The sequence below is a fragment of the Alosa alosa genome, chromosome 11 (assembly GCF_017589495.1).
Source record: "Alosa alosa isolate M-15738 ecotype Scorff River chromosome 11, AALO_Geno_1.1, whole genome shotgun sequence".
In the NCBI taxonomy this organism is placed as follows: domain Eukaryota; kingdom Metazoa; phylum Chordata; class Actinopteri; order Clupeiformes; family Clupeidae; genus Alosa; species Alosa alosa.
In genome coordinates, this window is record NC_063199.1 from 12,167,105 (window position 1) to 12,190,370 (window position 23,266).

Here is a 23,266-nt window from a genome sequence, read left to right on the forward strand (position 1 = left end):
CTTATATTGTTTCATCAAACCCACACAGGTTTACCCAGAGCGATGAATACCTCCACATCTTTACTCCTGAGAGACTCTGTCTATCTGTGATGCTCTTCTTTATACCCAATGTTATAATTAGTTGTGAAATATTCCTCCTTTTGTTGTCTTTATCATTACACAACTTTTCCAGAGTTTTGTTGCCCCGTCCAAACTTTTTTTAAATGTGTCACTGGCATCAAATTCAGAATGAATATTTACCATGAAATAGTAATTTTTAACATTTGATATGTCTATGTCCTTTTACAGCTATATATGGTAGATGATCACATTCTGTTTTTATTTGCATTTTACACAACATCACAAATGTTTCTGATTTGGGGATGTATTTATACTTGCAAATGTCTGCATGTCTTGCAAAAGTGATAATCTTAAGCATACAATTCTGCTGTTCTAAACAGTCAATATCAAACTAAATGGCATATCATGTGACCAATCTTTGTGGCATGTTCATATGAAGTTTAGCATATTTTGACACCAGGTCTGGCCCCCTAAAAATAGTGTAGACTCACAGACATCATCCACAGAAATGGGGACACTGTAACATCAACATGGGCATACACACACCCTTCCCAGAGGAATTATCTATAATGAAAAAGCAAACAGACAAGTCACTTGAAATGTAATTATGCCCTTGTCATTCTGTCTGACTAAATTAGAAGGGCTGTTCACCGCTTCAGAAGGAAATATGGGTTACCATTTTCTTTTGAACGTTACAAAATAACTTCTTGAACAAAAAATACATAATCATGTTAAACTATTAATTATTCGATTTTTTCTATAGATATATAGATATAGGCCATATCAGTTGCATGTCAAGTATTAGCTGATATAATTTATATTTTAAATGAGAAGACACATCTACTCATGTGAGATGCAATGAATGTTGCTCTGTTTTCTTGATAATATTGTACCAAAGAAGTAACATGAAAACATCAAGGTCTGGTCATGTTTAGCCTAAGTTTCATGAACGTGTCTATCACAGTAAATGTGCAGTGTTAAAATATGAATAGTCCCATTTTTTTTTTTTAAATAGTGTAGCATTACTCAAAAATATCACAAGGTGGCACGATATCATCAGAGTTTTGCAACATAGTAAATTCATTAAGGCCCTCAACGTTCAAGTCCTCATTATCAAACCATTCTTGCCTAGGCTATAGGCCTATGCACCACGCGGTGAGCTTAAAATGAGCTTTGTTATTTTAAGAGGAATATTCTGAAATAAAATAAAATGTTTGTTTAATAAAAAATGCTGCTGTTCTCCTTATCGCCTCGTTTGGGTATTTTAACGACCATAGCCTAGTCATTGCTTAGGCCAACATTTAATTTGCCTGGCCTATTGTTGCAGCCGTATAGCTTGAAGCCTATGTGATAGATATCAGGATGTCTGCGCAGGGTAGGCCTGCCAGTGCCATGAAATCTCGGCAACTCTTCTGTAGTTCAGATGAGGTCTACGAAATAGGCCTACACTAAAATGGGCACCGGTTTTAAGAGTATGGAGAAATTATTTCCTGTAAATATAAACTGACGCCGTAGATGCCAAACGTTTGCTAAACCATACAGATATCTGAATTTGAATAAGTCACACTTTATTTGCGTTGATAAATTCTAATATTTAGGCTAGGTGTAAAATTGACTTCTTTATTTGAATGAAGAATCATGAACGAGGCCTACATTTTAACATTTTAGAATGTTCCGTGCTTGCAGTGAGTTTCAAGCTTTGTAATGCACTTATGATGGATGTTTACGCAGTTATGGCAGTTCTCTCTCTCTCTCTTTTCTCTCTCCCCAGAGAAACCTGCTCTGTCAGGGGGAGGCTTCTGTTCCACGCAATCAATGCCTTGGCCATCCACTTAAGCGTTACAGGACAGGGGGACGTTTGAATATGGCCTCTCTCAGGTACATTTCTGTTGGCTGCGACTGTGGTGTCAGCCACATCTTAATCTACATTTAACCATCATTCTCTGACAGGACTTGCTGTAACTGGACACATTCTGTCAGATTCCGGCCCGTGAAAGCACAGAAAATCCTTGGTGTTTGTCAGTCAGTCATAGAAGCCTACTGTAGGCTATTCCACGCCGCGAGAAGAACTCGGATGCGCGGTAAGTCAAGTTACTTTTTATTTGATGGGATTTGGGGTGTTTGCGCTAACAAATGTTTTCCAACAATCTGCTCAATATGGTTCTATGCCATTAATTATCCATGACCGAAACTGGCAGATTTTCCACTTCCTTAGCCTACATTAAATTTTGAACCAGTTCACAGGTTTCTGACCGTTCACATTCGAACTCAGGTTTCTTTTTTTGTTGAATAGAGTCGATTGATTATAGCCTATCTCATAAATTGCAATATGCCTATTTAATGGGGAAATACTCCCTTAGACGAAGTCATTGAGTCACGTCTCTTGGGTGCATTGGAAATGTCCACTTGAACGATATGTCAACTTACGCTGTCCGACTTTTTGCATGCGTCCAGGAGGTAGTTTCAAGTTTGTCCACATAGCGGTACTATACAATAAAAATGCCATGCGCTCTGCTCGCCGCCTCAAGTGAACAGGGGTTGCAAGACTTTCTGTTAAGTTCTGTTCAAGTGTCGGGTTGCGTTTTTCAGTGCGCAGAAGTTCGGTGGACTGTACACATACTTTAAAGACATGGCATAGGCCATTATCGCAATGGAAAAATCTTCCTCCATAGTCTGGGCATTCTCACTTAGCTAACTTTCGTCTGGGTCGTGCGATTGACCCTCAAGAATGCGTGAGCCATAAATGAAATAAAGCTCCCATTCTGAAGTGGATCAATTTGACAACGCGCGAAGTGCATTTCATCCCTGCGGACAAAACTGCTACTGGACAAAGGCGACTTAAGTAAGTTTACCAACTTAAAGATAGCCTACTTTCACATAGTTTTCCAGATTTTGAGTCAAGGGGAAAGCAACATTTGTGTTTTGCAGTTATTCCCATGCTTCCAACATAGCTTTAGTTGATTTTGGTAAATTGGCTTATTACCTGTGACTGCAGACACAAAGTTGTATAGGTTAACCTTAGTCGGCTTAATAATGATCAAAGATGTGGTCAGGCAAATTAATTAATATTGCCAGTGTAGGTCAAATAGACTAGGCTGCGTGTGGGTCCCTGATATTTTGACGTCAGTGTTGTGAAGTTCATCATGAGGATAAAGGCGATGATGTAAATGACGTTTTTGTGTGTCAGGGTATGAGAGGACAGGGACCGTGGAAAGTGTTGATGGGAGAACTTTGTCTGGACTACGAAGATACGGCTTGCCATCAAGGGTGTTTCCCCCAAATTAGGCTCTCCTACAATCTCAGATAACGCTCACACTTGCGTGCTGCTCGCGGCGATTAGACTGCCATGGAACCTTCTGACACGGGTCATCCCTACGAATAATACAAGTGCACTGGGGGTATTGAAGGTGTTGTCTTTGATGGTGATGTTAGTGAAAACATTTACCCCGTTGGCTATTTTATGTTCATTTTCAATTAAATCTGAGTAATAACATCAGATGGGATATTATTTTGTCACAACATGGCACAGCCTGTCTGGATGAAACCAATATTTCTTTCGTGGAAATAGCTGTAAAGTTTTCACTCTGATAGTAGCCTAATGCCATAAGAATAGTTAGGTACACGAGAAGGTAAACCAGTTCGCCTTGAAAAACAATCCACGAGCGGCATCACCCGACAGCGTGTCGTTGGAAGTTGATCTCGTATGGCATTTTGTTTTGAGCTCTTGCTGAGTTGAAGTTCCCACATAAGGTAAAGTGCCTCACTGAGAACCGTCCTTGTCCAAATGGCAGTTTTAAAATTAGACTGCCCATTCAGCACATTGTTTGACTTGCTACTCGGAGATGTAGCCTAGGCTACTGTCTGAGACTCCTTCTCTGTACTTCAATCTTTAGCTGACAGGACCAAGTTACTTTTTCAGGACATGGCTTATTTTACTACATTTCCTCCGTTCTGTATTTTTCGTTCTTTTATCTTACTCTAAATCTGACTGAATCTATGATTGATACAAGCCTACGTTTTATTGATGCGCACTAGATTTCTTTAAACTTAACCTAGGCTATTTCATTTTTGTTTTATTTTCTCTGTTATCTTACCCTTTCAAATGAATCAACTTGAGCATATGAAAATGTTTAAAAGAGTGTTTCGTTAACAATGCGTCTAAACAAATTGCTTTTTTGGTCAAAATAACTCCAGTTCACCCAGTAGCCTATAAGAGATTTAAATTAGTAGCCTATCATTGAAGAATATTTACCTGTCCAATGCACTCTGCGTTTTTTTGTGTAAAAAATGCTGGTCCTTAGAGTTCAGATGCTATGATTGTTCATGATTAGGCCTAGGTCATCTTTTGAGATAAAATTATTCAAATCATGTTTATTATTTTTCTCAACAAGCTGTAGAGAATTGTAGATAGGCTATAGCACACACCATTAGTTTACTGATGGAAGGCCTGTGAAAAGAAGAACGATAATTGAAGATGAGACCAGGAATTAACAATAACCTCTGATATTTCCCATTGTCTAGCATTTTGTAAGACATAGCTGGAAAAGATGATTTCTTCATTGATTGAGGAGTCCATCTTACATTTCAAACGTTGAGCTCTTCGGATCTTTAGTATCAATTAAGTTGCAGTTAAGCTGTTAGTTAAAGCCAACACATTTTTTATTTCACCCTATTTCTAAAATAACTTAAATCTGTAAGAACATTTTTGTTTATTCATTTGTGTTGGGTACACAAGAAACATGAAAAATGAATAAATATCCATATGAGATATGTTTTTTTTTTAACTGTTAGGCCTACTAGTATTGCTAATTCTGTGATTTGTAATGAAATGGTTGAATTTACAAAACTGTAAAAGTAATTATGTTCCGTCTGTTCCATCTATAGTTTTTGCATCAGCATAATACACTGTATTGCGATACCAAGGAGTAATCAGTTTGCCGGCGAGTGTATGGCTGCTCTGGAGCCTAATAGTCTTGAGGAGTGTGATTTGTTGAAGGCAAGGGTGATCTTACATGTTGTGCAGTTTATGAAAAGCTCAATTATCTTATGTCCACATATTCTTTTTATTAATTAGATAATCTTTGTAAATTGTGTCCCTGTCTTATAATGTATCACATATGCTCCTTGGTTAACCATGTTTACACTATCCACACTCATAAAACTGCAATTTAAGTTACTAGACAAAAGACAAAGGAGAGAAAGAGAGAGATTAGTTGACCACAGAAGCAACATCATAAGACAATGCACTGCAACAGAACATTGGTGTGTACGCTAATCATGAGCAAAAGACCACCAGAAATGCCTGTCCATAGTGTAGGTGTCTTTATCTTTCGAACTGACTGTAGCTCCTTGTTGTAGGTCTTGAAAACATATCGATATAAGTCAGTGCACTTATATGAAGGAATTGCATTATATTATAATTTCAGAATTAGGAGAAGAACTGAGGTACAGAGTATACTGTCTTATAATAATAATAATAATAATAATAATAATTCTATTTCTTTGTCTTTTTAGTTGTGGTAATGCCATACTTGAATGCATCATTATACATATGACTTAGATATATATACTGTATATATATATTTGCTGACCAGAATTCAATGCAACATGATAGAATTCGCTGTCAGCCCGCTGAAGTGCTCAGTGCATTTGGAGCAGCACAGCCAGTAATGCCAAAGGCCAGTGCCACATGTCCACATTCATCACTGAACTGCCTTTGCTGGTTTCGTCTTATCCGGGCATGGAATTTCCATTATCCCAGCTTTAATAGTGTGGTCGTAGAGAGCGCATCACCATGAAGACTTAATTCCATTTTGTGCTTTCTCCATCTGCAAAATCGTAACGTGGCAGAGCTGCCAGTGAAGCAGACACTTGGGTGTGGGATCGGTTCGATCAGGGGTTTCCAGGTGGGACTCGGTGATGAGCTGCTGTGTTTTGAATATTTGTCTGTCTTTTCTAAGTCTAATGGTTCTTGGTGAAGTGTCAGCACAGTCCATTGGCTGACAGCCCCACCCGTGAGACCACCTGCCAGTCAAACGTAACTCACACTGCAACAGTGGCTCGTCCTTTGTCAGTTATAGCAGTGGTGGGCATTAACTCTGATGGATTTTAATGAGATAGCAATTCTTTAAAACCATCCCCATTCACAATGAGTCATAATCTGTGTAATTGCTCTTTTTGTTTTGTTTTTATCTGTAATGTTACTCCTAGTATTGTAGAGATTATATTATAGCAGAACAGTTCATATTGTTTCATAATGACTTGACAGCAATCCTTGAGATCTTTGGGAAATCCAAGATGCAACAGTTGGTAATGGTCCAACACATGCTCAAACAGAAGGTCAAAACCTCACAACCAGTTGAACCCAGTGTAGCCTTTGCAGTTGTCATCCTTCCACACTACACTGGTCCATTCAGTGCCCATCAAATCCACAGACTATTTACAGACCATTCATTTTGTAGATAGGAATAATCTCATCCTCAATCTTAAATCATTTGAATTTGAACTATGTTCATCATGATTCATGCCTTTCACAAATAGATGAGAGGATAATCAAGGAGCCACAGGCCTTTCTGCTCTGTTTTGGGTCAAGTAACATGAGTTTCCCGAAATCAATGAATAATTTAGCCAGGAGTCTATTGGTGTAACATTGTTTTATTGAAAAGTCCCTTAAACAGTATTATAACATATTACACCTTGTAGGTTTGAATGCATTCTTTTCTGCTTTGGCAAAAAAAAAGAATAGAAAACAACATGGAAATATCCTTTAATGCTGTGGAAAAGGTTGTGGTTATGCCTCCCAGGAAGAGTCTTCTTGGCAATCTGGACAAGGCTACCACAGGAGCCTGCCCACCCCGAGCCCCCTCCACCCCCCAAGCCAAGTCTCTCTGTAAATGAACTCCTGTCACAGGTCTCCTCCATCTGGGAGAGAAGCGGCTCTGTCTGGTGGCAGTGCTGAGGGGCGGCCCACCCATTTGTCCATCTGGAACAGGCTCCTGTTCAGGCACCCAGGCATCATGTCCCGCATGTGCAAGAAGGGGGAGGGCAGATCCCACCACAGGCTCATGGTCTGTGGTTAGAGGCATGAGCGATAGAGGCGGGTTCCTCATGCACTCTAGCAAACTGATTGGTTGGCCAGACTTTTTTTAGGGAGGGAGGGCATTTTGGCGGCTTGTGGTTCACTGCATAGCTTCTAATCAAACTGTCATCATTTTGGACTTAAGGGGATGGCCCAACCCAGAGTGTGCTGTTGGTGTGGAAAAGGGGGAGAAACCCCCAAAGCAGTGAGATGTTGATTTCATTTGTCCTCCTCTTCTCTGGATGAACTTCACATTGCAATGCTTTGACAGCATGAAGCATCCGCTATACACTTGTAATAAGCAATGGTTGGCCTTTTAATGGTTGGCTAGAGTAGGATTATGTCCATCAAATTTGATTGTTAAGAACCCATGGCACACATACTTTATTGGTAACATTGGTGACATGGTTTTGAACTATTTTGCACTGACCTTGTACAACTCTTAATCAGAATCCAGATGCAAAATTATGACTTTAATGAAATCACTACACAATGAGGCAGATAGTCAGCAAGATCATGCATCAGATGTTTATGAGATAAACAGCTTCAGATACTGCCAGAATCGGAACATTCCATTCCAAATTATATTAAAGTCTTGATGAAGCAACACAGCTGAGATATGTACAATGTACAATATGAAATAATATGGAGACGTTGTTTTGGTCTTATTGACAGCTGTGTATGTGTGGATGCATCAGCCCACAGTGGTCTTTTCACATAGTGTATGTCTGCTGAAGATGACCATTGTAGTCTAAAACACATTCAAGCATTTGGTCATAATGTGTCTAAAGTAGTTTGTTTGGTGCCGGCCACATTTCAATCTGACACAGGGCTACAGTGTCTATAAGCTAATTATTAAGTACAGAAGCCTTTTTGTGAAATTGAGCATACTTGACCATGAGCATAAAGTGACAACAGATGGTATCTCTCCTCAACTCGAACAGCATTGAGATTTTTTTGCAACATGCCACTTTGTCTTTTTCATCATTAGGTCTATGGTAAATACAGTATGTACTCAGACATAAAATCTCTTGCAACGTTAAGGCTTTAAGGCAAAAGAAAGAGAAAGAAATTGATAGCCTATTCTTCAGACCCACAGTTTTGTTCTGGACGCTTGAGAAAGTGCTTTCCCCCACTTTAACAGTTTGAAATGATTTAGATGGTAGAATGGTCTGATACTGATGGAGTGATAATATCCAGACAGTTTTCTTACTGAATGATGTACCTGTTATTTAAACTCTGGCAGCCTATAGTGTACATCTAGCTAACTTCCCTCTTAGTTTTTGAACCATTCCACCAACCAATCATACAGTACATGATGGAAACGCATTTTATCCTTTAATTTACCTATTACACCTATATCTTTTTTTTTTTTTTTTTTTTTTTTAAGAATTTTATTTTAAGGATTTTCTGTATTACATTCATGAACAGACACCAAACAAGACAACACAAAACAAACTGCCAGTTCATATAAAGTATACCACTATGTATCTATGCAATCCAGTCCAAAAACTGAAAAGAATGTCCACAGGTTTTGAAGATACAGAGTTCCAGATGAGGTCAAAAGAGGCCCAAATCAAGGGCAAGGTCCCAGCAAGCAATTTACATGAAAACAATTAACATAATAAGCATAGGAAAAATAAATCACATTATACAGTACAACAAAAATCAGATGCCATTAAACCTCGCCCTGAGACTGTTCTCTCTTAATATGGTCTGTGAAAGGCCCCCAGATTTTTGTGAAAATTTATGGTGGGTATCTGACAAAGTGTAGCACAGCTCTTCCAGGTACAAACAGGATACCATATCATTCAGCCATATCTTAAAACAAGGTGGGGACGCTTGATTTCCATTCTCTTAAAATAACCCTTTGGCTATGACCATACCAAACATAAGGGCCTGCTGTAGATCAATGGAGAGAGTCACTGAATAAAGGGAGCAACCCAGTATTGCAAAGAGGGCGTCAAAGGGTCTTAATGGGGTTTATATATGACACTGTACAGTTGAAAATATCATCCCAAAACCTTTGAGCTTGGGGCATGCCCAAAAGATGACTCAGAGTCCCATCACTGGACTTGCATTTATCACAGGTGGCAGAGACAGAGGGGGAATCCTATTCAGTTTAGTTTTGAGAAGTGCAGTCGGTGAATGACTTTAAACTGAATAAGCTGAAGTCTGGCATTGATAGAACATGCTTTGATTCTCTCTAATGCCATTAACCATAGCCCATCTGAAATCTCCTCTCCGGTCTCTTTAACCCAAGCTTCTTTTTAATGTGAAGAGAAGAGGTAACTGATGGAAAGAGGGCTACAAACTGTGAAATCAGACCTTTAGGCGGGGGTTACAAGTCAGAAGTTGGTAAAATTTGTGTTGTGTGGGCTCTGACTCCTTACAAAGCTTCTAATTTGAAGATAGCGAAAAAATGGGTGGACGGTAGCACATATTTTTCCTGAAGTTGAGCGAAAAGATGCAAAACAGTTATTAATATAAAGATCGCTAATAGTAGCAAGCCTTTTTCAGACCAGTGTGTAAACACTGAATCCATTAGACCTGGCTTGAAAGAAGGGTTATGACATATGGGAGCATAAAAGGAAAGCTCAGGAGATTCAGCACACCTTAATTTGCTAAGAATCTTCAAGGAGTTTGATAAAATAAAGTCACCTTTTAGTTGTTTAATGGATAAATTTGGATTTGAAAATAAAACAGCACTGAGGGAAGCTCCAACAGTCTTTGACCTGTGGGACTCGATCACAGGCCATTCGGGCAGAGGTTACCCTCATCATCAGTGGCTGAGGCATGATTCCAGAATACCCATGCTCTGGCATTACAGGCCCAGTAATAATGACGCGAAAATAGGCAGGCCCAAACCACCTTCATTTGTGAGCTTTCTGCAGGTGTACTTTTAGAGATGCGGGGCTTATTGGCCCATACAAATTGCAAAATGATAGAGTCTAAAGACTTAAAGAAGGCAGCTGTAAGAAAATAGGTACATTTTGAAAAAAGATAAATACATTTTGGAAGTACAATCATCTTGATAATATTCACACTAATTAAGGAAAGAGGGAGAAGTTTTCCATTTGTCTATCATAGTTTTAAGTTTGTCTGTCAAATCATTATAGTTACATTTAAAGAGAAAGTTTGGGGTTTTTGGTGATATTGATTCCCAAATATCTGAACTGATCAGTGGAAATTTTAAATGGTAGCTCCTCAAGATATTTAGAGTCTAGGCCATCGGATAGGGGCATGAATAGACTTTTTGTTCCAGTTAATAGTAAATCCAGAAAAATTGACCAAATGCTTTTATCAAATCAAGCAAGGGGGCAGGGATGTCCTAAAATCTGACAGGGTCAAGATCACATCATCTGCATATAAGCCTATAGTGCACTCAGATGTGTCACAAATTATCCCACGGATTGGGGGGCTGGCTCTAATAGCTATTGCCAGGGGGCTCAAGAGCTAAGGCAAAAAGCATAGGGGAAAAGGCAGCACCCCCTGCCTGGTGCCAATGGCCCAGCAGGAATGGGGCGACCTGTCATGAATTAGTCAATATGGAGGATTTAGGACATGCATATAGCATTCTTAACATTTTCATAAATCTACCACCAAAGCCAAATTTTTCAAGAGCGGCAAACATGTATCTCCATTCAACTTGGTCAAAGGCCTGCTGGGCATCTAACGATATAACAGCAGCATGGGGTAACTTATTAGAGTACATTGTATTTAACAGGCTATGAAGTGTTAGAGAAGGAGAATCTATCTGGAATGAAACCTGTTTGGTCCGGGTGGATTAGAGCACTGTTATATTGACTTAATCGGGTTCGTAAGAACTTTTGCAATAATTTTTTTGGTCGCTATTTAGCAAGCTTAGGGGACGGTAAGATGTGGCATCAGTGTCATCTCTGTCTTTTTTTTTCAGGAGAAGACACACATGAGCTTCATAAAGAGTGCTGGGAAAAAAAATCCCCGCCTTCATAGAGCAGTTTATCATCACGCAGAAGGAGTGGAGCAATGGTTTCTATATGTGCCTTATAGAATTCTATGCCAAATCCATCAGGACCACAAGCCTTACCGCTAGGAAAGGAGCTTAATAGCTGTTTTGATTTCATCCAGTGTGATATCAGAATCCAGCTCCTGTCTTATTACATCATCTAGAACTGGAATGACCAATGTGTTGAAAGTCTGAGATCTCAACATCAGTGGCCTTTGACTTTGATGCATAAAGTTGACAGTAAAAAAGTCAAAAAAAAACCTATCATTAATTTGTTTAGGATCAGTTAGCAACTGTCCAGTAGAAGATGAGACCTTATGGATGGCCCTATCTGCCTGCACCCCTGTACTGTCCTCGGTGAGGTGTGCTAACTCCAACTAGACAGTGAGCTAAACTCTCTTCTATTCATGAACATGAAGAATGCCTTAAATTCTTGTTTGCAGATTTATTTTTCACTCTTCACATTGTACTGAATCCACATTGATAAGATCAAAAGATCAAATAACGAAAAGAGAGTGAAACTAGAAAACAAACAGCAAAGTATTGCAATTAGTCAAGTCACCTAGTTTCCATGAACAATACCTTAAGTATAGAAATCACATGTAAAGTTAACTATTAACATTTCCTAGAGCTAACATTATCCTGAAGGCATCCACATGTTGAAACTAGCATCCATAGTTTTTAGCCTTATAACTCCGTTTTTTTTTTTTTACCTCATGAAATTAACATACTAACGATCTAACTTAGCTACAACAAAGATGTGATACATACAAGGCGATGCCTCTGCTGGGAATCAACATGTAAGAAGCAGTTTCTCTGGGGTAATGACAGTCTGCACTTTTAATCAACCTGCCGTTTCTAGCTTTTTTTTCACACACAAATTCTAGCGGATCTAAACTATTTTCCTGCCTACTTCCTGTACAGCCCAAAAATACAAACATCAAAATAAAAGTCTGGATGAACTGAATTTGTACAAAATTAAAAGCATTAACTTCAAATGAAATGCCTGAAGGGCAGAACACTCCCCGTCTGACCTTAAAGGTCACTATGAACTTTTAAATGTTTCTGTCCCTTAACTTCAGTCTTTTGGCAGAAGAAGAACTACTTCTGACACTGGTCTCAGGAACACCTTGAGAAACCTTGATCCGATGTCCTGAGCTCCACCTTCCTTACTTTGCTGTCTCTCCCTGGGAAGACAGCTTTGATCACCGCCATAGGCCACACGTTGCGTGCAGCTTGATTGTCTTTCAGGAGCACAATGTCCCCTTCTTTCAGGTCCCGGTGGGAATCTCTCCATTTCCGGCGGGCTTGCAGGTGGGGAGGAACTCCTGGCAGCCAGCGGCGCCAGAATCTGTCAGCGAGGGCTTGGACTTGTCTCCACTGCCTGCTAAGAAGATCCTTGTCTGTGAAGTCTCCGTGCGGTGGGGTAACCCCAACCTTCTGGGTAAGTATCATTCATGCGGAGATAATATGAAGGGTGACTCTGGGTCAGTGGACACTGGAGCGAGAGGTCTGGCATTGATTATTGCAGACACTTCCATCATGAGTGTGCACAGGGCGTCATGGGTAAGTTGAATGTTCTCTTGAAGTAGGATGGCGTCAAGATCCGTCTTGACAGGCCTATCATCACGTTCCCATGATCCTCCCATATGGGGCGATGAGGAGGATTGAACACCCATGAACACCCTTGCTGACTCAAGAAGTTCTTAACTGTGCTGTCAGGTTGTTGTTGGTTCATTCCCTGTTCCTTTGCTGCGGCTATAAAGTTTGTTCCCAGTCGATCTTATCTGCCGCGGGTCCTCATTATGGCAAAAAACGTCTCAATGCATTAATGCAACTGGGCGTGTCCATGGAGACGATGATCTCGATGTGCACGCTCGGGGAACTCATGCAGCAAAAGAGCATCGCCCATCTCTTGCTTTGGGCCTGTCCACCCCTGTGTCGCCTGGAGATGACTTGCCATGGTCCAAACACATCCACTCCTACATAGGTGAAGGGTGGGCATGTGTGCAGGCGTTCTTAATGGTAAGTCGGCCATGAGTTGTACCTCTGTTCTTCGGGTAACTTTTCGCACACTACACATTTGTGCAGGACTGAGGCAATTAACCTTTTTTCCGCCTATGACCCAGAAGCCCGCTGCTCTCAGGGCCCCTTCTGTGAAGTGACGGCCTTGATGTTTGACATCTTCATGATACTGTCGAACCAGTAGCAGAGAAACATGACTGTTCTTGGGCAAGATGATGGGGTTCTTTTCCGGAGTGCTCAAGTCAGCGTGTTTCAATCTTCCACCCACACGAATGAGGTCACCCTCAAGAATAGGTCTGAGCTTCTGAATGAAACAGTCTTTGGTTACAGCCTGTCCGAGCTCCAGAGCTGTGAGCTCTTTTGTGAAGACATCTTCTTGAGCTCTGATGATGATGATGTGTCTTGCCTGATCCAACTCATCGAGATGCATGGAAGGCTGCAGTGATGCCATCCTTTACAGTCACTGGGCGTGCTTTGTGTCTGTAGGTTCTGGCTATGTGAATTAGTAAGCGCAATAGCCCTTGTGAGGGGCGCATGGAAGAGAACCGCTGGAAGCGTCCAGCGCTAAGGCCTTGGGTTTGAGTCTGAGTTAGGAAACTACTCACTTCAGGTCGTATGTCCGAATCTGATTCTGGGTTTACAAGTCCAAATGGCTGACTTGTGTCTTCCTCAGGTAGTCTTTGTTTGTGCAAAAAAAGCTGGTCCAGTGAACCATGTTGTCTTTGTCAGCTGGGGCGCAGGAACTGACCTGGATCGCGTGGTCAGCGGGTTGTCCTCTGTGTTAACGTTAGAACCATTGGTGGGTCTTGTGGACTGGCGGATTCTGGACTTCGATTATGGACATAAACATAGAAGCGTTTGGTCTGATTGTGAATGTACCCGACGACGACCTTGCTATCACAAAAGAATTTGATTGCATCAAGCTTCGGTGTCCAGTTCATCTTGGATGAGTTCAGCAACCTCCACGGCTAATACTGCGGCACACAATTCCAACCGAGGATGGTAGGTTGGGACTGTGGGGCCAGCTTAGCCTTCCCTAAGATGAATCCTACTTCGACTTGTCCCTCAGCTTGAATGGTTCTGAGATATGCCACAGCTCAATGGCCTTTGGATGCATCAGAGAATACACATAACTCTGTGTGTTCTGCATTGGAAAGTGACGCGTTGCTGTGTATGCGATGGGGATGTGCAGCTTGCTTAAGTCGTGCAGTGACTCTCGCCACGCTTCCCATTGCTTCAGCTTTTGTTCTGGAAGAGGTGCATCCCAGTCACATGTGTCAACACTGAGTTCCCTCAACAGACTTTTGCCTTCAATGGTCACAGGTGCGACCATGCCTAAAGGATCAAAGGCGCTATTCACTGTTGACAGAACTCCCCTGCGGTGAAGGCCTTCCTGTGCTCTGAGACTGCAAATGTGAAAGTGTCTGTTGTTGTCTCCCCACAGCAGTCCTAAACTGCGTTGCACTGGTGTGGCTTCACCACTGAGGTCAAGGTCTTTCAGGGCGGCTCTGTCTTCAGGTGCGAATGCCTGTAGGGCGGCTTCCCTGTTTGAGGCTTAACTTGTGCAGCCTTAGGTTCGATTCACTGAGAGGGTCTGCGTTCTCTGCAGGAGACTGATGGCTTCTGCCCGGTGGGCACACTGATAAGCCCATCGTCTACATAGAAATGACGTTCGACAAACTGGACTGTGTCTTCTCCATGTTTGTGTGCACCTTCGTGGATAGCTCTCCTCAGTCCATAGATGGCCACAGATGGGGGCGGACTGTTGCCAGCGTGAACAGTCATCCTGTAGTCGGCGATGTCCTTCGACATGTCATTGTCTCTATACCACAGAAACCTCAAGTAGTTCCTGTGGTCTTTGCGGACGAGGAAGCAGTGGAACATCTGCTGTATGTCGGCAATCACTGCTACCTGTTCCTTGCGAAAGCGGATCAGCACCCCAATGAGTGAGTTATTGAGGTCTGGGCCTGTTAGAAGAACATCATTTAGAGATGTGCCAAAGTACTTTGCGCTAGAATCAAACACCACGCGGATGCTGCCAGGCTTTTTTGGGGTGGTAGACTCGAAGGTTGGCAAGTACCAACACTCTTCGTTCTCCTCTAGTGGAGGAGCCACTTCTGCATGTCTGTTGTCGAATATTTTCTTCATGAATTCCACGAACTGGTCTCTCATCTCTGGTTTTCTCCGCAGCGTTTTCTCCAGGGAGGTGAAGCGTGTGAATACCTGTTCGCGGTTGTTGGATAAACGTTGCCGGGGAACTCTAAAGGGAAGAGGGGCAACCCAGTTGTTTGATGTCCCTCTGTACATTTCTCGTTCCATGATTTCCAAAAAGATTATGTCCTCAATGGATGGGGCAGGTTTGTTGTCGGAATCCGTCTCGTTGAAGACCTGTAGTCCGAGTGCCTCTAATGATGCCTTGTGTGGTGGGTTCTTCCGCTCCCCTCCCTGGGACATATCTTCAGTAAGCTTCATGAAGCCTTTGCAAGGTTTGAGAAAGGTGGGTCGGCCATTCTCTAGCACATTTGTCTTGAATGTGCCCACAGCTGGCTTATGTGCGTTCCCTAGGCACACGTCTCCTACTAGAACCCATCCCAAATCAAGTCTTTGTGCAAAGGGGGCGTTGGGAGGCCCACTCACTTGCTGCCGGACTTTATGGACCCTCACGATGTCTCTGCCTAGCAAGATGAGGATTTCCGCCTTAGGGTCGAGCTCAGGTAAGTCTTGGCGCCACACCGCAGGTGTGGATGGTGACAGGCTCGTCAGGGGTCGGTATTTGGACGTCGATGAGTATGTCATTACACTCAATTAGTGATGGTAGTTGTAGGCTGGTCTGCCCATCGAGTGATTCGACCTGAAAACCCTCTGCTCTCCTGCCTGACGTCTCAACTAGCCCGGCACAGGTCTTGAGTGAGTAGGGGAATGGTTGGCCCTTGATGTTGAAAAGCTCGAAGAAATCTGATCGCACAAGTGAGCGGTTACTTTGGTGGAGTCCAAAATCACATACACGTTGGCTGCTTTCTCCACGTTTACCTTGTGGATATACTCGAACCAGACAGATCTTCGCACAGGATCTTGCTGTTAGACCGGGGCCACACCTGGGTACAGTGTGAGCTGATGGCAGTGCTGTTGCCGCTGTGCTCATCCTCCCCCGGCCATTGTCTGATGGGGGTGTAGGCCTTCTGAAGACTTGAGGTGGTGGACCTGGATGCATAGCAGCATGATGTCGGGTCGCTGTCACACTCTGCACACTTTACATTTACTTTACAGTCTCTTGCAAGATGGCTAGCTGAAGTGCAGCATTTGAAACAAATCCCATGCTCTTTGAGAAGGCTTTTTTCGTTCCTTGAGAATCTTCCCCCTAAATGTTCTGCATTTCCTCAGTGCATGTGGTTTGTTGTGAATTGGACAGTTTTTTTCTCTGGCCCATCAGGCTTTCTCTCAGGTGAGTTTGCAGGTGGGTCTTTACCTGGAGAGATGTCTGTCTTGTGAGCGGATATTTTCCTCCCATAACTGTTAGAGGCTACTTTGTCTGACTTCAACCCGTTACTGCTTGCACATGAAAGGATAAAACTGGGGTCATTCCTCCGGTGCTTCATGACAGATGAAATCGGCAAAATAATCAAATGGAGGGAAGTAGCCGTTGTTTTCTTCTTTAAACCCTCGAGCCTATTGTTAGCCATTTTTCCTGTAGCCCATGAGGGAGTTTCTCCACGATGGGCCCTATGCCCCTGGCTGTATCCAGGTAGGTCAATCCTGTGAGGTAACCTTCTTCTCTGGCACCCTGAAGTTCCATAAGAAGATGCGCCTAGGTCCCTCAGCTTTCCATAATCTTTGGTTGATATTCTTGGGAATTCATCCAGTCTTTTAAACAAAGACTTCTCCATTACTTCTGGTGCAGCGTAGCACTCTTGGAGCGGTCCCAGGCCTTTTTCAATGCTACGCCTGGATTTCCGACATGCACAGAGAGCGGATCCTTTTGATGTGCTTGACGGACTCCCTCCGAGCCACTTAATCAGTAGATCCAACATTTCAGTTGTTGTGAGTCCTAAGCCTGTAGTAGCATTAGTGAATGATGACTGCCATGCTAGATAATTTTCAGGCTTATCATCAAATTGGTAGAGACTTGTACTCACTAAATCCACGGCGAGCCAGGTATGGTGTGCCAGGTGTTCTGTTTCAGGTGCCACGCTTGCGGTGGATGGATGGCATGCAGTGCGTTATGATGGAGCTGTTGCCTTAAGTGGTGATTTGCGAGGATGTGTTGTCTTGGGTTTTGCGGGCCATCCGCTGTCTCTAGCAGGTGTTGTGTGACGTCCACTATCTCCAATGTTTGTTGTATGCTGTCCATGGCGTCTTACCTGACCTGTATGATGACCTCCATTGAGTGGCGCGCTGATGTGGGTTACATGCCTAGATTTAGCGCTGAGAAATTGCTGCTTCGGTGTTGCATCATGCCTAGATGGTCTGTAAGGAGTTTCATCCTCTTTTAGGTCTTCCTGTGGTTCAGGGTTGTGCTCTGTTGGAGGATGCCATGTGGCGTAGCTCGCCTCTGATAAGTCTACTCCAGGTGATGTGGCATGGACGGATGTCTGAGTCCGTGATACGTCAAGCCCTGCTTGTGCTTCAACATATTCGTTAGTGCGTGTTGCAATTTCATTTTGCAGATTTTCTAGTGAAGATGGATCGGTCTTGAACGAATCTCCTATGTCTAGTTCAGCTGCTTCTAATGCCTCGGCTTGGGCAATAGCTGCAGCTGCCTCTCTTTGAAGTGCGAGTGCGCTCAATTCAGCGTCCAGCTTTGCTTTTCCTAATTGTAGCTCTGCTTCCTTCTCTGCTTTTTGTACCTTGAGTGTCGCCTCTCTCTCTGCAAATGTTGCTCGTGCCTTTGCCGCCTCTGCTTTAGCTTGCGCCTTTACTGCTGCACTCGATGTCGATGAGCCTGAACTCTTTGATTTTTTTTCAGTATGCACAGATGCATTATCAGACTTAGCTAATTCCATTTTTCTTATCTTGCTTTTCTACTTGCTTTTTTGGACGTTGAAACTCCAGTTGAATAACGCTTTTTCACTGTACTGTCCTCGGTGAGGTGTGCTAACTCCAACTAGACAGTGAGCTAAACTCTCTTCTATTCATGAACATGAAGAATGCCTTAAATTCTTGTTTGCAGATTTATTTTCACTCTTCACATTGTACTGAATCCACATTGATAAGATCAAAAGATCAAATAACGAAAGAGAGTGAAACTAGAAAACAAACAGCAAAGTATTGCAATTAGTCAAGTCACCTAGTTTCCATGAACAATACCTTAAGTATAGAAATCACATGTAAAGTTAACTATTAACATTTCCTAGAGCTAACATTATCCTGAAGGCATCCACATGTTGAAACTAGCATCCATAGTTTTTAGCCTTATAACTCCGTTTTTTTTTTTACCTCATGAAATTAACATACTAACGATCTAACTTAGCTACAACAAAGATGTGATACATACAAGCGATGCCTCTGCTGGGGAATCAACATGTAAGAAGCAGTTTCTCTGGGGTAATGACAGTCTGCACTTTTAATCAACCTGCCGTTTCTAGCTTTTTTCACACACAAATTCTAACGTGATCTAAACTATTTTCCTGCCTACTTCCTGTACAGCCCAAAAATACAAACATCAAAATAAAAGTCTGGATGAACTGAATTTGTACAAAATTAAAAGCATTAACTTCAAATGAAATGCCTGAAGGGCAGAACAACCCCTTTTAACTGCCTAGCTAGCAGCTTGTCCGCTTTCTCACCCAGCTCAAAGTGCTTTTGTTTCAACTTACAAATATAATGCCTGACCTGCTCACCAAGAATATGGTTGTACTCATATTTTATCTTCAAGATGTTATTAAGAATATCGTCAGACTTTGACTCTCGGTAGGAATCCTCCAGCAGTCAATTCAGTTTCAATTTCAGAGAGACGTTTCTGTCTAGCTTTTTACTAGCTGACTGATAGGAGATGATGTGGCCTCTCATAACAACTTTAAAGGACTCCCAGAGAGTTGAATCAGAGACAGCACCATTGTCATTAATAAGTATAAAGTCTGACATCCTATTAGAAATATATTCTTGAAAACTATTATCTGAGTTCAGTGTTGAGTTAAACTTCCAGTTGTACTGACGCGCATGGAGATTAAAATTAATCTTCATGGACAGAGGAGCATGGTCTGAAACTAAGATATTATGATATGTGGAGCTGATGACTCTAGATATTAGTCTAGCATCTACTAAAAAAAAAATCGATTCTGGAAAAGCTACCATGTACAGAAGAAAAAAAAAGAGTATTCTCGTCTTAAAGGGTGCTGATGTCTCCATATGTCAACTGTGTCAAGTGATTTAATCAGGTTATTGAGTACAGATACAGACTTCAATTGTGGGGGCTGCTTTAGAAGAAGAGCGGTCTGCCTGAGGATCTAAAAAAGCAGTTAAAAATCTCCTCCAATAATTATATTGTGAGTGTTATGTTCCATAGCAAGATTGAAAACTTTGCAAAAAAAAGTCAGGGCAATCGGTTGGGGGGCATAAATATTCAAAAGGACTAATGGAACAGAGTTAACTGTACCTGTGACAAGAAGATACCTCCCACCTGGGTCGGTAATCATGGATTTGAATATAAATGGAATTGTTTTTTCTAATAAGAATGGCACCCCCTAGCTTTAGAAGAGAAGGTGGATTGGTAAACTTGAGACAGCCATACAGCTCTCAGTCTCCTGTTTCAATTGGGCTTAATGTGGGTCTCTTGTAAAAAACATAATATCAGATGACAGGGTCTTTAAATGTGAAAAACTTTTCCCCTTTAAGGGCTTTGCCAAGACCTCTACAGTTCCAGGAGGTAAAAGTAATAGGACTCTCTCCGACCTACTTGAGTAATTATCCTGCATTAAAATAAAAGTATGACAGAGAATTTGGACTGACACATGAAAAAATAATAATCTGGCAGTTTAACAAACAAACACATAAACAAACCCCAATAACAACCCCAAAACACGCAACGGAGAACTAAGCTGCACATCCCAAATCCTGATAGGAGACTGCTGGGTAACAGAGCCAACTAAACAGCCGGTTAAAGGCCAAACTAAAACCGACTGCTCCAGCTCTCCTCTATTGTAATATACATCGAGTGTACTGCAATAAAAAGAAAAAAAAAAAAACAAAAAAGTGAAGGACTCAATAGTTTGATAGGTGGGCTCAACGTCACACCGAGCAGCACAGAGAATTACTATCTATTGCAATTGAAAATAATTTACAATATGAATGTGTGACTGAGAGTCAAAAAAATCGCCTTCAGTGCAAACAGGCACACATATGGCGCAACAAAAATACTAACGCCGTCGGTCACACATAACGTAAGTGTAATACTATGGATAATGTAAGATACACAGACAGCTAAACTGCCTCATTGTCAATTGTAATAGAGTTGGCAAACCGTTCTGCAGCTGCTGGTGAGTTAAAGATGTTCACAGTTTGTTTGAAGGTCACTTGAAGTTTAGCTGATAGCGCGATGGTGCACTTGGCTCCGCATCAGCCAGCCTGTTCGGACACTATTGAAGGATTGACGTTGTGCTACCACATCTGCAGTGTAGTCGGGAATATCGATACTTTCTTTTTCCTTGTAACTGAGCGGTGCACGCGTTGTCGGCTTAGTCAGAGGATATTTCTCCGCCTCTGTGTTGTGAAGTTTGGCGATGATGACCCTTGGCGGCTCCTCTCCAGTTGGCTTTGGCTTTAGGCTGCGGTGTGCTCTGTCTATTTTGACCGGTTTACTGAAGTTTTCTTGACCAAGTATCTCTGAAATCAGCTGAGACACAAACTCAGTTGGACGACCATTCTCTTCACCCTCATTGATACCAACAATCCTAATGTTGAGCCTTCGAGAGCCCTTCTAGGTCATTTAGCTTGGCACTGAGAGGCGACGTTGGCTACTTGAAGCTCCTTACATGTAGTCTCTAGTGCTCTGATGCGGTGGTCGCATCTGTAAGAGCCACGCCCATGCTATCTATATCTGACGTTCCACCCCTCGATGTTTGTGCTGAAGCGTGGGCCAAGTTTGCATCGATTGAATCAAGACGTCCCTCCATTGACTTTTTTCAGATCATCGACTAGCTTTGAGACCTTAGCTAGTTGCTCTTCTCCTTGCTTAGTGATAGCAGCTAGTATTGCTTTGCTAGCCTCAGCGGAGAGTGAGTTTTTTCTGGTTTTGAGCTTTGTTCCTTTGCATTTTTCGGCGCCAAACTGAGCCCACTAGTTTAAAGTACAACTTAAAATGACAAATTATGACATAAAAATCGATGGATGCAGTATATTTTCAATAAAATAAGAGGAAATTGCACGGAGCTCCACAAAAGCGTGACCTACTCCATTACTGCACACTAGCGCCCCTATTACACCTATATCTTTAATTGACCTATCACTTCTATATCTTTAAAATGGCTCTTCTCTGTCTTTGCACCTTTTTCTTTCAGCATCAGATAGAGAAAGCTAGACTTGAAAAGAAAGGAAAACACAGTGAGATAAGAAAGGCCCGATATTGACAGGGAGAAAGGGAGTGAGAAAACAAAAGTGAGAGAGTGATGGATGGATGGAGCTTAGAGAACGTGAGTTGAGGGACTATGTGAAGTAGAGGCAGTGAGAGAGCCACACAGCTGCTTCCCAGGGCTTCTCTGGGGCCATGCAGGCAGCAGATTGTAGATGATATGATACGACAAACAGTAGTGGTAGTTGAGTCCTGGTGGTATTTGTGTTGGATGGCACTCCTGGGCAGTAATGAGAACCATGTGTCTGGTTGCCTGAGGAGTATTAGAGATCTCCCATGTGACCCACCTGTCGTGCTTTCAGTGCCCATAATGCTAACCTCATGTCCCTATCACTTGGAAAGCATTCAGTTCTGAGACCCAGCAAGCCTTGCTGTGTTTAACAGGAGTGTACTGTAGACTGGGAGAGGAGGCCGGGAGGTAAAAGTGTGTCAAACAAGAGAAAAGGTGAATGACTTTCTCCCATTCTCTCCTGTTGTTGCCCTAAAATGGTAGCTCTTGGTCTAGGATGTTCTAAGTGGCCATAAAGTCATAACTGACTGATTAGGTGTTCTTTTTAATGATATGAACTTGATTGTACCTTATTCTTCCCATTGTTGTTGTTGCTAGGATGCCATGGTTGAACTGCCCCACTTTTCAAATGTTACAATGTAACATTGTAATCTTATTAATGAGTGACATGGAAACAAAGTCGCGCTAATGCAGTGTTTTTCAACCTTTTTTGTGCCACGGCACACTTTTGACACTTAAAATGTCCCACGGCACACTAACATCCTGTGTGAAGAAAAAATTAGGGCTGTCAATCGATTAAAAAAAAAATCTAATTAATTACATACTCTGTGATTAATTAATCTAAATTAATCGCATATATAATTTAAGTATTTTAAATATTTAAATTCAAATGATTCATTGAATAATCAGCATTAGTGACATTAAAGTTCAAAAACTCTTTATTATTATTTTCACAAATAATGGCCATAATAATCTATGATATGACCTAATATGCTGAGGAAATAAATTCAAAAGGTCTTCGGAAAGAAGTTTTTTTTTCACATACAAGGGATTTCAGGCCACAGATACAGTATATCCTAGGGGACACAATGAAAATAAATTAACACTCCCCTCAATGTCAACACTTATTTCTTTGCATTGATGTATCGACTATAGAGTTGATGAACTCCGGTGATATGCAAATTCCTTGCTGCAGACATTGCAGAGGACTTTATTTTTAACACTTTATTTTTACCAACACCAGGCCATTTTTTAAAAGTAAATGTTCCAATCAATGATCCAGGCAGCACGTTTTCTTCTCTCTCCTTCATTTTACAGTCTAATGTTTACTGACTAGAACGGCTCGGGGTAAAAGGTCATACGGAATCGATTAATCTGCACTAATTTTTTTAATCTATTATTCTTTCTCAAATTAATTAATCAAAATTAATCAGTTATTTTGACAGCCCTAGAAAAAATAAATATATCATAGCCTAAAATTTCAAATAATACACAGATATGGCCTTATTATGGCTTCTATGCAAGACCTGCTCAATATAACAA

General features: G+C 41.7%; 1 protein-coding gene and 1 long non-coding RNA gene across 5 annotated transcripts in view; one reads left to right on the forward strand and one right to left on the reverse strand.

Moving 5' to 3' along the window:
- Window positions 1–298: 298 nt before the first annotated feature.
- On the reverse strand, window positions 299–3,241 carry LOC125303992. The gene is made up of 2 exons (XR_007195153.1): window positions 3,044–3,241; window positions 299–624 (listed from the first exon to the last, which is right to left on the reverse strand). It is a non-coding gene; the product is annotated as an uncharacterized LOC125303992 (long non-coding RNA).
- Window positions 2,559–23,266, forward strand: part of LOC125303991 (transcription factor SOX-6-like) — a 75,667-nt gene continuing 54,959 nt past the window's right edge. For 2 of the 4 annotated variants that reach the window (XM_048258027.1, XM_048258030.1), the window contains exon 1: window positions 2,561–2,902. The gene's annotated coding sequence lies outside the window, so the exon portion shown is untranslated. Of the gene's footprint in view, window positions 2,903–3,247; window positions 3,811–23,266 lie in introns of all 4 variants that reach the window. The other 2 variants (XM_048258028.1, XM_048258031.1) reach the window with 2 other exon arrangements.